The sequence below is a fragment of the Portunus trituberculatus genome, chromosome 34 (assembly GCF_017591435.1).
Source record: "Portunus trituberculatus isolate SZX2019 chromosome 34, ASM1759143v1, whole genome shotgun sequence".
Taxonomy (NCBI): Eukaryota; Metazoa; Arthropoda; class Malacostraca; order Decapoda; family Portunidae; genus Portunus; species Portunus trituberculatus.
The window spans coordinates 3,092,501-3,108,872 of NC_059288.1; the positions used below are offsets into that span (position 1 = coordinate 3,092,501).

A 16,372-nucleotide genomic window follows, 5' to 3' on the forward strand; every position below is an offset into this window, starting at 1 on the left:
TCTTACTTCCCTGTTTTGCAATCTCGTTTTTTTTTCATCTCTCTCTCTCTCTCTCTCTCTCTCTCTCTCTCTCTCTCTCAAGGTGAATGTTTCCAGGGACGAATTATTCATATATCATCTATTGTCACATGTATTATCTCTCTCTCTCTCTCTCTCTCTCTCTCTCTCTCTCTCTCTCTCTCTCTCATCGAATCCCATAATGATTAACGTAAATCTTGAATGACGTAAGGTAAAGTTTGAAAAAAATCTTAGTTTTTTTTTTCTTTCAACCTAAATAACGAACAAGCCAGAAACAAAAACAAGAAGATTTCACGAGTAGACACACACACACACACACACACACTCTCTCTCTCTCTCTCTCTCTGCAGGTGTTTGAGAGAGACAGATGTGGCCCACTTTTCCTGGTGAGGGGAGAGGCAAGGGTTGGGAGAGGAGGGAGAGTGGAGAAGGCAAACAAAAGAGGGACAGGATTATGAAGAGAAGAAAAATAATGTGTCAAGGTCATTACTACAATAAGGAAATAATAAATGTGCTCTTCCTCACACTATACAATAAAAAAATGAATAGATGAAATAAAATAAGGAAAAAATAGAACATGTACAGTTTTTTGCCTTTATTACGAGACCAACAGACTAAAACAAGGCAGGTAAATAAATAACACCTTCATATCTAATTATCTTAAGTTTCTTCCTGCCACCTCGTCAACACCTGCCCACCTGAGCGAGAGAGAGAGAGAGAGAGAGAGAGAGAGAGAGAGAGAGAGAGAGAGAGAGAGAGAGAGAGAGAGAGAGAGAGAGAGAGAGAGAGAATCAGTAATATTCTAAAACACATCTCCACTATGTAAAAAAAAATAAGGTTCTATTTGAAGTTATACGGTTTCCTAATGGCGTTTTCACGGTTCTATAAACAGATTAATAAGATTTCTTCACTATCAATAGGATAAACACCCTTTAGAATCCGGGAAGTGATCTTTGTTGCTTTGGAGAACAATAGTGAAGTTATAGGGGTTTTAAGAATGTTATTACGGTTCTTGAGACAAATTAACAAGATTTCTTTATTACTAAAAGTATAAACAATGTAGGGAACCCTGCTTATCATCTCTGTGACCTTGAAAAACACTCTTGATGAAGTTATATGAGTTTTTGATGATATTTTCTACAGTTCTAGAGAAAGAATAACAAGATTTTTCATGATCAAAAGGATGAACACTCTAGAAATCCCTGCAAATCATCTGTGTCCTCCAAAAAACACTTATGATTTTAAAGGGATATATTTTTCTACGATTCTAGCGACAGATTAACAATATTTCTTCATTATTAAAAGATAAACACTATAGAAGCCTGCAAATCATTCCTGTGTCCTCGGAAAGCAGTCGTGGTGAGGGAGCAAAGAGTTTCTGAATGTAGGCCAGTGAGATACCATCAATGTGTGTATAATAGATAACATTTACATAACAGATTAACATTTCTTGTGACTACGTTGTCGCTTTGATGACAAACAATGCTTAGTTACGCAATCCATAACCTTTCCCTTTAAACCTAATGAACTAGTACAATTAATTACTTGAGGGTTAATTAGTCTCATTCTCTGTAGACAGGATGGTATGGTAAATTAGATAAGGAGATTGAGGATAAATTATGTACTCTAGTGTAATTCTCTCTCTCTCTCTCTCTCTCTCTCTCTCATCGAATTACATAACCATTACCGTAAATTTTGGGATGACGTAAGGTAAGGTGTGATTAGATTAGGCCAGATTAACGTAACACAGGGTACCGGAATCTAACCTAACCCATCCGTTCATCTTGCACTCCACTCTCACAGTTATCAGTACCACCACCACCACCACCACCACCACCACCACCACCGCCGCCGCGCCAAGGTCTATCTCCTGCAGGCATCGTGCGTTCGTCGGCCAAAGTTAAGTCCACAACGTTGATGGAATAAAAATGTTTCCCAGGAGAGAGAGAGAGAGAGAGAGAGAGAGAGAGAGAGAGAGAGAGCGTATGTCTGGTTTAGTTTCTTTTATTATCATTATTATTGAAGTTTGAGTGAAAGTAAATTTGATACTTATTTTTCTACAACTAGTCTACTACTACTATTACTACTACTACGGCTACTACTACTACTACTACTACTACTACTACTACTACTACTACTACTACTACTTTACTGCGATAATTGCTACTACTACTACTACTACTACTACTACTACTACTTTACTACTATTACTATTACTAATTTAGCACAACTACAACTACTTCTATTACTACTACTACTACAACTATTACGACTATTGCTACCACTACTTTACTACTATCACCACCACCACCACCACCACCACCGCTACCACTGCTGACGCTGCTAATACCTTCACCAAATCAGCCTCCAAAAAATTACATCACTATAAAATCTTTCCATTTAATTCAAAACACGATTCAGTTTTTCGCTTTCAAAAAGTTTCGTTCATATCTTCGTTTTCGTTCGTGCTTTACGTAAATAACAGATCGTACTTTTTTTTTTTTCTCTCTCTTTTTCTTTTGTTTTATTCAACGTTCGATTTCGTGTTAGAATGTTGATTAGGGATTCCATCGATAAACGGCTCAATATTGCTTCAAATGCTTCACGACACTCTAACACACTGCTTCGGTGTTTCAGGTTAAAGATTTCAGTGTAATACAAGATTTTTTTAATACTTATTTTATTCTACCTTACTCTATGTATCTATTTATTTCATTTATTTTTTATTTCTCTATTCTTTTACCTTGTGTGTGTGTGTGTGTGTGTGTGTGTGTGTGTGTGTGTGTGTGTGTGTGTGTGTGTGTGTGTGTTTTGTGATGATTCCTTATTTCTTGTCTTGTTCGGTAGTGTTTATTTTCGAACCACAGAAAAGACAAGTCAAACAATTTTTTTTTCTATTTGAAGGGGACATGAATGCTGACGAAAGAATGTCTTAAGTGGATAAGGATGCTCTCTCTCTCTCTCTCTCTCTCTCTCTCTCTCTCTCTCTCTCTCTCTCTCAGAACATTACCTTCAACGACAAAACAAACTTACACGCTTCATAAACACTAAATAAAGTACACACACACACACACCCACACACACCTGCAGAGCTATTAAAAGAAAGCGACGCGGACGAATCTGGCGGTGTGTAGCAACTTTTCCACAAACGTACACACGCACACACAGACACGCACATAAAAGCCAGCGCGAGGGCTAACGTTGCAATGTCTTCTCACTCCCGCGTCAGGGATACACACATATACACACACACACACGTACTTACACACACTCCCTCTTTCCTCTCTCTCTCTTTCCCTGTCTCTCTCTCTCTCAATCACTCACTCACTCACTGGCACATCATAAACGGTTTCAGAAATAAAGGGAAAGAGAGAGAGAGCTTTACAAACGTTTCTACACCTTGAACGTTCTCGCCTGAAGAACGTTTGTGATTAAGGAAGAGACTAAGGAACGTTTTCTTTGGATCTTGGTGAGGACAACGTTTCTCTGAAGGGTCTAAGATCAAGATCAAGAAGGAGGATTTAAAGGACCTGAGAATTACAGAAAAGGTAAGTTTGTGTGCTTGTGTTTCGTGTCAATAGGCGATGATGTGTGTGTAGCAATGCGGTGTTGTGTGTGTGTGTGTGTGTGTGTGTGTGTGTGTGTGTGTGTGTGTGTGTGTGTGTGTGTGTGTGTGTGTGTGTGTGTGTGTGTGTGTGTGTTTAGTAATTATACGAGTGAAGGGAAGGTAAAATAAGTTATCCTAATGCGAAATCCTCTAATATTGTTTTAAATAAGAAAAAATGAAAAAATGAAGAAAAAACGTTTGCTCGATATAAACTTGGAAATCATGCAAAGTGAAATGTAGAATAAGTACGAATGTTAATAGAAGCAGGTACATACATACATACATACAAGTGGGTTTATTATCAAAGTGCAGTATACCTAAACTTACGAAATAAAGGAAAAGAAAAGAAAATCTATTTAACGGTAAGACAACAAACGTGCAGCTTACGAAACAAGTGAAAAAAAGTGTTAACAATGCACACTTTTGACCAGGAAGGAAGAGAACACATTGGAAAAAAAGATAAATAAAAAAAAAATAATAAGTGACCATCCCTACTAACCCTATCATTGCGACATAAAACAAACACAACTTATAGCCAGTAAAATAATTGAAGGCGTGTGTGGAACAAGACAAAACAAATATGTAGTTAGTAAAAGAAGGTGTGTCGACGTGAAAAGGTTAATGTACATGCTGTTGAGGAAGTTATGAATGATGGTGATGGTGGTGGTGGTGGTGGTGGTGGTAAAAATAACAATAATCAGGTTTTTACGCAAGAACATGATAAAAAAGAGAGAAAGGACACTTGTTCATGAATGTTGTCCTTGATTATGTAATACTAGTGCTATAAGTGACATTTGGAGAGAGAGAGAGAGAGAGAGAGAGAGAGAGAGAGAGAGAGAGAGAGAGAGAGAGAGAGAGAGCCACCACCACCACCACCACCAGTACTACATACTCAATAGCTGCCTGCTCCTGGTCTCGGCACGCGAACACCCGGTAGTGAGAGTGTCGAAACCGCGTCAGTTACTTAGGAGTTTTTGTGGGAAAAGAGTACAATGGATTTCAGGAAGCGAGAGAGAGAGAGAGAGAGAGAGAGAGAGAGAGAGAGAGAGAGAGAGAGAGAGAGAGAATGTAAATATTGCCTGAATCAAATATACGACGTAAACAAATAAAACACTAACAATAATAATAAAATAAACAAATAATTGACATCACTGCAAGAAGAATGACACTAAAAATGATGTCACACGAACATCGAAAAATAAAAATAATAAATGAAATAAACAAAAAGAAAATAAAGATAACTACATGGAACAACGAGGAGAGGAAGACAGAGATACCCGCCTGTTACATCCCTTAAAGTAAAAATAAACACATTCCAACATTCCCTATTCGTCCCTGATCCTTCCTTTATCCCTCTGTTTCCTTGGGGCGTCTAGTTCAAGGCACTCACAAGAAGCGTAACTCGTAAAGGTAAAGAGAGATACAAGTCTCACTTTTCCTGTTATAGATATACGTACACGATTCCTGTTCTTCGTTCTTATCTCGTGTCTTCGTTGTAATCTTCACCACTTGAGCCAATATTCTGAAGGCAGTGGACACGAGCGCACGGTATTCTTAATGGTGAATAAGTGGTATCTATTCGCTGGTATTGGTGGAAAGTTACTGTTACTGTGAGCCTTGTCCTTAGTCTTAGCCTCTATCGTTGTCCTTTTTGTGTCAACATGTTAGAAAACACCAATATATTTTTTTTATATGGCGAAGTTTTATCCTGTATATCGTTTGTATTAGCAATGGTCCTTTAAAATCGTATCCATATATTTTCTTAATCATTCTGTTCCACTATGGATTCTACAGCGGACACGAACACAAGAGATTTCCAAAGACGAGTAAATCCTATCCCACATTTCGTTTAGTGGTTCCAATCTCTCCTAATCTTAACTCTACATATTTCCAATCACTCTACCCCTAAAACAGTGCAGCGCAGGACAAGAACACGCGATATTCTCAAAGATTAACATGTTCCGCCCAATATCCCGTTGACATCGATGGAAAATTACTGTTCTTGAGATTCTTACTTCTCAGCCCATCTCCCAACCAGCGCTTCCAAGGCAGACACAAGCGCACGATGCCCCAAAGAAAAGCTACCCTGCACCCTCTTGCTTTGTGGAAAATTACTGCTCCTGACCTTACGAGTCATCACCCTGTTTCACTATCCTGCATCACAAACACAGCGATTCCAAGTGAGACACGAATGCACCATACCACAAAATAAATTAAACCCTATACTCTACACTGCCTTGGTATGTGGGAAAATTACTCTTCCTGCCCTTACAAGTTCTCACCCTACGTTTCACTATTCTTCACCCCAAACACAGCGATTCCAAGCCAGACACGAAGGCACGATACTCAAAACAACAAATGCCACTCTACATTGCTTTAGTGTATGGAAGGTTACACATAGCCTCGTCTCCTTGGCGGCAGTCGTGTTTACAAGCACTCCCTGTATGATGGCCAAGTGCGAGGGTGATATTGAGCCACAAACGTCCCCTTTCAAACCCAGTGCAACGTTTGTTAGTGGAATAAAAGGCAGTGGTTCTTCTTAGCGGGGTTTGTCACCACTAAAAGCCGGCTGACCTTGACAGAATCCAGACCCCCGCTACTGTGACTTCCAGCCCCGATATTGTGACCACCGCAACATTGACCCTCTCCCCCAAACACTCCCCCGCCACTGCTGTGTTCTCCCCTGCCTCTTCCTACTCCTGGCGGGATTACGTACGAGGAAGCCGTAGTGTGTTGATGCCTGAAGAGGTGGAATCAGCAGAAATCTTAACGACAGTAACGAGGTGACGGTAAAAATAGTGACCAAAGGGAAAAAAAAGGGGGAAAAAACAAAAATTTTCCTACTTCAACCCCCAAGCAGGAATTCCTTCACAACAACAACAACAACAACAACAATAATAATAATAACAATAAATACAAGACCACGTGGAAAGATTGGAGCCGCAAAGAGGATGACGCAACACCAATTTTCCCCCCACCTACCCTCCCATATGTGCCTCAGCTGATTTCAAGGAAGTCTCTCTCTCTCTCTCTCTCTCTCTCTCTCTCTCTCTCTCTCTCTCTCTCTCTCCAGGCTTGGAAAACACCACCACTATCAGAAACAGCTGAGCCTCGGAACTAGCCACATCGAAAGAGAAACCTTACAATAACTAGTAAATAGATAAACAAATGATAAATAACACGAATAAACAGATAGATAAACACGGGGAATAGAGGAAATAGGGAAAATCAACGTGGTCAATAGAGGAAATAGGTAAATAACAGTGAATAAATGGATAAATGACAGTGAAAGGAGGAAATAATTAAATGAACAAGGTGAATAGGAAATTAGATGGTATGTAACAAGGTAGAGGGTAAATAGGTGAATAGAATAAATAGGTCGATAAACGATGGGTAGAATAGATAGGTAAATATATACAGTAAATAGTGAATAGGTAAATAAACAAGGTGAATAGAAGATAAATAACAAGGGGAATAGAATGAATAGGTATTAAAAAGGAAAGTAAATAGGTAAATAAACAAGATGGATACAGTAGAAAGATAAATAAAAGATGGAGAGAGTAAATAAAGATAAATAACTAGATACACACACACACACAAAAAAAAAAAAAAAAAAGGCAAAGTGGAGAATATAAGCCAAACAATTACAGCTGGCAAAATAAAAAGGAATGTTTTATTTTTCTCTTAAGTTTGTATTTCCTTTACCGCTTCCAAATTTACCTTTTATTATTTCATTTACTTCAACTGATCTTTATTTCATTCATTTATCTATTATTTCCATTTCCTTTCACCCATCTTTATTATTCCATTTACTCATCTTTATTCCATTTGCTTTGAATTATCTTAGTTACTTAATTTATCTTTATTATTCACTGTTACTTATCTATTATTTCATTTACTTTAACTCATTAGCATCTTTCCATCGTCCTCTTCATCACTCACGTATTTTCTTTTGATTTTTCGTTTACATTTTCTTTACTAACTCTGTCAGGCGTAAATCTCATCTCAGCTTCCTGTCTTTCATAATTTTCACGTCTCTCTTGGCTTTTACAATTTCTTCACGTGAATCACCGTAATTACACACACACACACACACACACACACACACACACACACACACACACACACACACACACACACACACACACACACTCTCTCTCTCTCTCTCTCTCTCTCTCTCTCTCTCTCTCTCGTTGCTTTTACTTTTTTCTGTATTTTTGTGTTTTCTTTACTTCTCTATTTTCTTTTCATGTTCTTTCTTAAGAATTATCACCAACTCTCTCTCTCTCTCTCTCTCTCTCTCTCTCTCTCTCTCTCTCTCTCTCTCTTTATTTTTTTTATTTTCTTCATTCCTCTAATCAATTTTTTCATGTACTGTAACATCAGTCACCATTCTCTCTCTCTCTCTCTCTCTCTCTCTCTCTCTCTCTCTCTCTCTCTCTCTCTCTCTCTCTCGTGACAGTAGCATCCCCAACATTCTTAACCTTGGCACACTAACACAAAAGAAATATTAGCGACACAACCTGAGAGAGACGAAGTGGAGGAGCTTGGATGGGGAGAAAGAGAGCGAGAGAGAGGGAGGAGGGGAAAGAGGGAGAGTCTGGGGAGAGGGGAGACGCGAGGGGAAATAGTCCATGATACTTATAGAACTAAAAGAAAATGAGTCACTTAGCTAGATGACATTTTTCACACTGAGGTTCAGAAAAGGGAGCATGATGTAACAGGAATATTATGTAGTGTTTCATTAATTTTGGCTGGTGTGCTGGTGGTGGTGGTGGTGGTGGTGGTGGTGGGGATGTTCTTTCGTTCTAGTTCTCTCTATCTCTCTCTCTCTCTCTCTCTCTCTCGCCGTGGTGCAAGGTTTTCCTACACACCCTTGTTTGCACACACACACACACACACACACACACACACACACACACACACACACACACACACACACACACACACACACACACACACACACACACACACACACCAAAACAACTCAATAAATAACACAAACAATGGAAAGGAACAAAGAATTAACAAGATGAGTCAAAGGAATAAAAAAGAAAGTTACTGAGAGACAAGAGAGGACCCCGGATGTTCCTTAAGCTGCACCTTCCTACCTACACACACACTCACTCGGGCATTCCCCCCCCCCCCAACACACACACCCTGACCTGTTACATAAGCCCGCCTCAATGGTATACGGACAAACCTTACCACCCACCAGCCCGCCTTCCTGCAGCTGCCAATGTTACGTGTGTGTGTGTGTGTGTGTGTGTGTGAACATGTTTCCATCGTTAAAGCTCAGTACCTCACGTAAGCAATTTTTTTTCCCTCTAAGCACACACACACACACACACACACACACACACACACACACACACACACACACACACACTAATACTACAGTGGACTTTGAACAAACCAAACATTCTAACAAGTCACAAACACATACAAAAGATACATTACCAAGGTCGCTCTCCTCCTTTCCTTCCACTGTCCTTCCCTCCTACTCCCCTTATTCTCCCTCTCCTCTCTCTTCACCTCCCATCTCTTTCTATTTTTTCCTTTCATTCCTCTCTTCTTTCACTTTTCTCTTTACTTCACCCACCTGTCCTGTCATCAAATCTCTTCCCTTCTCTTCATCATTCTCTCTTTCCTCCACTCTTCCTTTCCACCTGTCCTGTCATCAAATCTCCTCCCTTCTCTTCATTCCCTCTCTCCTCCACTCTTCCTTAATTCCTTCCTTCCCCTCATAAAACTCAAGTCCATCATTCCCTTTCGTATCATTCCCCTTTATTCCTCTCTCCCCTTCCTGACACCTCATAAAAACACACCATGACGCATAACACATTACGCAACACACACATTCTGGACCACAACATAACGTAACACACACACACACACACACACACACATACACACACACACCTTTACATGGAACACCTTTAACACCCCGCCATCTACACCTATAAATAAACCAGAACACACCTAGCTAAGCATACCTGTACTTTCTTAAGCCTTCACCTTGAATTAGTCGAGAGAGGGAGAGAGAGGGAGGAGTGAAAAGAAACATGACGTCATAGAAGAGAGAGAAAAGAGTATATTATGAGACAGGTGAAGCCAGATGTACAGGTGAGGGGGGAGAGGGAGAGAGAGACAGAGAGGGAGAGGTGAAAAGAAAGGAAACAAGGATAAGAGTGGATAGATAACGTAAGAGAGACGAGAGGAAGGAGAGATAAAGAGAGAAACTTGAGAGAGGTGACGAAAGGGTAGATGGAAGAATGGTGTAGGTGGAGGAGAGGGGATAAACACGCCATATGAGAGGGGAGAAGGGAGAGGGGAGAGGAAGAAGGTATTAGGGAAGATTTAAGAGGGAAGAATGTGCTGGTGGGAGAATGCTGTGCCATGATGTTTCTCTCTCTCTCAAAGAACGTAGGGACGAGTGAAAAGGATTATGCTGTGTGTGTATATTTGAGAGAGAGAGAGAGAGAGAGAGAGAGAGAGAGAGAGAGAGAGAGAGAGAGAGAGAGAGAGAGAGAGAGAGAGAGAGAGAGAGAGAATGTTGGTGGTATACATGGAAAAGAGTGAGTTAAAATGAACGGTATAGACCTCTCTCTCTCTCTCTCTCTCTCTCTCTCTCTCTCCCTGATCGAGCCTAACTTTCATACTAACACACTTTTCAGTTACTTCTATTATCGAACTAACTTCCCTGGTTGCAAGTAGAGGAGGAGGAGGAGGAGGAGGAGGAGGAGGAGGAGGAGGAGGAGGAGGAGGAGGAGGAGGAGGAGGAGGACTCTTTGAACTGTAGGAAAATTCTGCTTGGGTCACTTTCCCTCGCTTCTCTCTCTCTCTCTCTCTCTCTCTCTCTCTCTCTCTCTCTCTCTCTCTTAATCGATGGAACTTTTACGATGATTGTCGGAAAGCTTTAGATTTGATGGTATTTCTTAATGTTTTCTTGATTAGCTGAGTTTGTCCTTCTGATCACCACTGCTATCATTACTCTCACCTTCAAAATACTAATAATACTATGGACTCTTTCTAAACACCTTCACACTAATAATACTTAGAGCGATGTATTGATTCTTTCTAAACACCTTCATACTAATAATACTATAGATCCTTTATAAACACCTTCAGAATACTTAGAGAGATGTATTAACTCTTTATAAACACCTTCAGAATACTTAGAGCGATGTATTGACTCTTTCTAAACACCTTCATACTAATAATACTATAGATCCTTTATAAACACCTTCAGAATACTTAGAGAGATGTATTAACTCACTATAAACACCTTCAGAATACTTAGAGCAATGTACTGACTCTTTATAAACACTTTCACAATACTAAGAGCAAAATATTGAGCCTTTACAAATACTTACAAGAAATAAATGTATGAAAAAAAGATGAGTTTGGGATTTTAATGATAACCGTTCTCAGTGATTGACCCCTTCAATGCCAGGACACATTTTCATATTTAACTATTTAGTCATTTTTATAGCTTCAGAAACTCATGTGGGGATTAAATTATTGCAGACTGTGGCCATTAATCTTCTGACCTCCACAGACGCTTCCTAATGTCAATAATATCGTCTAATCACACTTAAAATTCATGATAAAAATACGTTCGTCTCATGTGGGGATTAAAATACTGAAGACTGTGGCCATTAATATTCTGACTTCTTCTTAATGTCAATAAAACCGTCTAATCGCACTTAAAATTCATGATAAAAATGCGATCCAGTACTGAAAGGGCTAAGTGGAGAAATGTAGTAAATAACGGTGAATCAATATTGTCTCCTCCTTCTCTTCTTCATCTACACCATCTGTCCACCGTTGTATAACCTTTAGTCTTATTAATCTTTCATAATTCCCCTTTCAATATCCTTCCTTATTTTCTTAGGCAATATCTTCATTTCTTTTAATCTCGCCTTTTTTTTTCCTCCTCTCACAATCCTTCCTCGACTTGTTCCCTTCCTTCTCTCTCTCTCTCTCTCTCTCTCTCTCTCTCTCTCTCTCTCTCTCTCTCTAACTTCTGACCTTTCTCTTTCCCCTTACCCTTCTCTCTCTCTCTCTCTCTCTCTCTCTCTCTCTCTCTCTCTCTCTCTCTCTCTCTCTCTCTCTCTCTCTCTCTCTCTCTCTCTCTCTCTCATGACCTCATAATGGTGACCGTGTTACCCTTCCTTCCTCACCTGGTACACCTTCACCTTCCCCCTAATTAGTAAGTACACACAGGTGAGTACTGCAACCTTTCACCTGACACACTCTCTCTCTCTCTCTCTCTCTCTCTCTCTCTCTCTCTCTCTCTCTCTCTCGTCCTCATTGTCATCTTTTTTTTATCATTGCATCATTGCTTTTATGAGTCTTCTTCTTCTTCTTCTTCTTCTTCTTCTTCTTCTTCCTTTCGCTTAGGCTTTTTGCATTCTTTCCTTCCTTCATCCCCTCGTCCTTATCACGTTATCTCCATTTATACTGCTTCACTTCATTCTCCTTCTTCTTTCTCCTCTCTTTTCTTTTCTTTCCTTCCTTTCTTTTTCCTGTTATTTTTTTTTATTTGCTTTTCCCCTGCTTCATTTTTTTTTTACATTACAAATAATTTAACTCTCCTCTTTCTCTTTCCTTTTACTCCCTTCTTTTCTTTCCTGTTTTTTTTTCTTTTCCTTGCTTCTTCTTTCACATTCCAAATATTTTAACTTTCTTCTTTCTCCTTTTTCTTTACCTCCTTTCTTCTATTTCCTGTTTTTCTTTTTTTTTCTTTCACATTCCATCTATCTTAACTTTTCCTCTTTTTCCTTCCCATTTCTTCTCTTTCTTGCATTCTATTCCTTTTCCTGCTTTATTTTCTTCCTCTTTCTTCTTCCTTTCCTTTACCATCCTTCTTCTCTCCTATTCTTCTTCCTTTTCTTTATATTCCTCTAACCATTAACTCATCCTCATCACCATTACCAGTCACCATTACCGTCACCATTCACCACTCACCCTTCCCCTTCAACCCCGCCCCCCATCCTGTCCTCGTCTCCGTGACTTAATGAGGCTAAAAACACCAAAGAATCGAGTTGTGAGGTAAGTGAATAAAAGGTCCATCAATTCCCCTCTTCTCTTCCCCTCACTCAATTCTCCTTCCTCTCTTCCCCTCACTCCCCTTCCCTCTCCCTTCTCTCCTCCCTCACTCTCTTTCCCTATCTTCCTTAACTCAATTCTTCTTCTTCTCTTCCCCTCACTTCCTTTCTCTCTTCCCTCACTCAATTTTCCTTCTTCTCTTCCCCTCCCTCACTTTCTTTATCTATTTCTTTCCTTTACATTATCCCTCACTCTCTATTTACCTCTTCGTCTAGTATTTTTCATGTTTTCTTTTCTTTTCCTATTCTTATCATTCTTTTTCTTATATCTCATTTTCATTTCCTTTTTCTCACTTTTTTCTTTTTTTTTATTCCCTCGTGTTAAGTTTCCCGTCCCTTATCGTATTTTTCTCTCATTTCCTTATTTTCATCCCTGTTTCCTTTCCCTCGCGCAGTCCCCTCTTCCCCCTTCGTTATTTACCCTCCTTATCTCCCTATTCCCATTTTCTCTGGGTGGAAAGGGAAAAAATATGGAGAACGAAAAACAGGATAAATTTAAAGGGAAAGTAAAATAAATCAAGATAATAAAGGAAAAAGGAAAATTCTAAACAGGAAAAGATTGTGTGAAAAGATGACGATTTTTTCTTTCTCTTTTTTTACCATTAGCATTATTACTATCAAAGAGCGCGGTGATAAAAGGAAGAAAGCAGAGAAAGAGAGAGAGAGAGAAGAGAGAGAGAGAGAGAGAGAGAGAGAGGGAGGTAGGGAGAGGAGGGAAGGTATGGATAAGAATATGAGGGGAGGACTAAGTGCCAGAGGGGAGAGAGGGAGAGAGAGAGAGAGGGATACCGACCTTGGCCTATAAAGTCTCTCCCTCTCTCTCTCTCTCTCTCTCTGGGGTGCATTCTAGCATTCTTTTCATCCAGTTAATTCTATTGGGGTTTAAAGTATTTAGCTCAAGGCAATTGTTCGTGTGTGTGTGTGTGTGTGTGTGTGTGTGTGTGTGTGTGTAGTAGTAGTAGTAGTAGTAGTTGAAAACAGGAAAACGTAGCAATAGTACTGGTGTCTCTCTCTCTCTCTCTCTCTCTCTCTCTCTCTCTCTCTCTCTCTCTCTCTCTCTCTCTCTCTAAGGTCATGCGCATTAAGAAATCTCCTTGTTTACTTCCGACTTCCTGACCTTCTCAAACACTACCACCACCACTACCAACATCGTAGCAACACCGCCACCACCACCACCACAACAACGACACTAAACATCCTTGTCTACCACTACTAATAAACATCACGACTACTTCCTCTATTCTCTTTCCTCCTCCTCCTCCTCCTCTCGTTGTTCTTCCTCCTCCTCCTCTTTCACCAAGGTTACGTGCACACAGTTAAGAAATACGGGAAGTTAACGGGAGGTGGGTATAGCAGTGGTGGTGGTGGTGGTGGTGGTGGTGGTTAACCCGGTAGTAATGGTGATGCTATACACATTCACACATTCATACATTCATACATACATACACACACACACTTGGTTCAATAATAATATCATCCTTGCAGATCAATTAGTAGGCGCAGGATCGGATTTCATTCAGTGTGTGTGTGTGTGTGTGTGTGTGTGTGTGTGTGTGTGTGTGTGTGTGTGTGTGTGTGTGTGTGTGTGTGTGTGTGTGTGTGTGTGTGTGTGTGTGTGTCAACATTTAATTACATGCCTAACAATACTATTACACGCGCTCAAACTCACACACACACACACACACACACACACACACACACACACACACACACACACACACACACACACACCAACAACAATATCCCAAAGTATATGAAGCAATAAAAACAGAAAGGACGAAAGAAAGTTAGGCCAGCAATACGAACAATATGGATTAGACTCTCTCTCTCTCTCTCTCTCTCTCTCTCTCTCTCTGCCAAGGAGCAAGGCCAAAAAGATACCTAGGGACACACCAAGAGAGAGAGAGAGAGAGAGAGAGAGAGAGAGAGAGAGAGAGAGGGAGAAACATGCCGGCTGGCCAACTGTAATGTAATGATGTAATTCTCTCTCTCTCTCTCTCGGAAGAAAAATGGGCGGAGATTATAAATGATAAAGAGGAAGGACGCCCTGAGGAGGAGGAGGAGGAGGAGGAGGAGGAGGAGGAGGAGGAGGAGGAGGAAAATAAAAGAAAGACACGAGAGAGAGAGAGAGAGAGAGAGAGAGAGAGAGAGAGAGAGAGAGAGAGAGAGAGAGAGAGAGAGAGAGAGATAATGAAAAATAAAGCAAAGGAGAAAAATGTGCCAATATCAAAATTTTGTCCTTCCTCCTCCTCCTCCTCCTCCTCCCCTTCCTCTTCTTTCTCTTCCTCCTGGCCCCTCTTATGCAATCTTCTATTCATGGTATGGGTAGGAAGGAAGGAAATGGGAGAGAGAGAGAGAGAGAGAGAGAGAGAGAGAGAGAGAGAGAGAGAGAGAGAGAGAGAGAGAGAGAGAGAGAGAGAGAGAAAGGGTTCATCCAGCATATCTAACCTTCCTTCCCTCCTCTCTTCTTCTTTCCATTTTCTCCTCCTCCTGCTCCTGCTGCTGCTGCTGCTGCTCCTCCTCCTCCTCCTCCTCCTCCTCCTCCGTGTTCCTGCTCCTGCTCCTCCTCCTCCTCCAGCTTTATCTTCCCTTTTCCAGAGCTCTTCACCCCTTAAGTCTGCACCCAATGGTTATTTTTAGAAGCAGTGGTGGTGGTGGTGGTAGTAGTAGTAGTAGTAGTAGTAGTAGTAGTAGTAGTAGTAGTAGTAGTAGTAGTAGTTCTTTGTATTACGTCATTATTACAGCACTTATTCGAGAGAGAGAGAGAGAGAGAGAGAGAGAGAGAGAGAGAGAGAGAGAGAGAGAGAGAGAGAGAGAGAGAGCCTAAAGGAGGAAAATAAACACGAATCATAAATATCATATACTACTTGTGTGTGTGTGTGTGTGTGTGTGTGTGTGTGTGTGTGTGTGTGTGTGTGTCAGGGTATGAGTACACACAGGCCGCCATGAAAGTTAGGAGAGTTATGTACGGGTAGATACTGGCGTTACGTAACTTGGCAAGGGAGAGAGGGAGAGGGAGAGGTAAGGGAGGGAGATAGGAAGGGAGTGGACAGAGGTGAAACATTCAAGGTCACGAAAACACACACACACACAGGACATGAAACAGACAATTACATATTCGTCTATCGTCTGCAGTGTGTGTGTGTGTGTGTGTGTGTGTGTGTGTGTGTGTGTGTGTGTGTGTGTGTGTGTGTGTGTGTGTGTGTGTGTGTGTGTGTGTTATACGTACAACTCCGCATAACACCGAGTCACTCCACACACCTTTATTCTTTTCTTTCGTACTACATGCAAGTCACTGAGAGAGAGAGAGAGAGAGAGAGAGAGAGAGAGAGAGAGAGAGAGAGAGAGAGAGAGAGAGAGAGAGAGAGAGAGAGAGAGAGAGAGAGAGAACACTGGCATTCGTTGAAGTACATTGACTTAACCCCTCCATCCCCAACATCACCCCAACACTCCCCCAACACCCCCCAACACATTCCTTCCCCCCACATGACACCCGCACCAAAACCCAACCCCAGAATTCCTTACCATTGCAATAACACACATACAAACACACACATATAGACCTAACAAAAACTCTCAAAACTACCCACAATTCCTCCCTATCCATTTATATCTTTCCCCAAGATAAAAATTA

At 40.7% G+C, this 16,372-nt stretch overlaps 2 protein-coding genes across 2 annotated transcripts in view; one reads left to right on the plus strand and one right to left on the minus strand.

Moving 5' to 3' along the window:
- Nucleotides 1-16,372, minus strand: part of LOC123512550 (transcription factor GAGA-like) — a 61,082-nt gene that overhangs the window by 15,144 nt on the left and 29,566 nt on the right.
- The window catches only part of LOC123512780, a 33,408-nt gene continuing 20,285 nt past the window's right edge, over nucleotides 3,250-16,372 (plus strand). The window contains exon 1 of the mRNA XM_045269359.1: nucleotides 3,250-3,566. The gene's annotated coding sequence lies outside the window, so the exon portion shown is untranslated. The remainder of the gene's footprint in view (nucleotides 3,567-16,372) is intronic.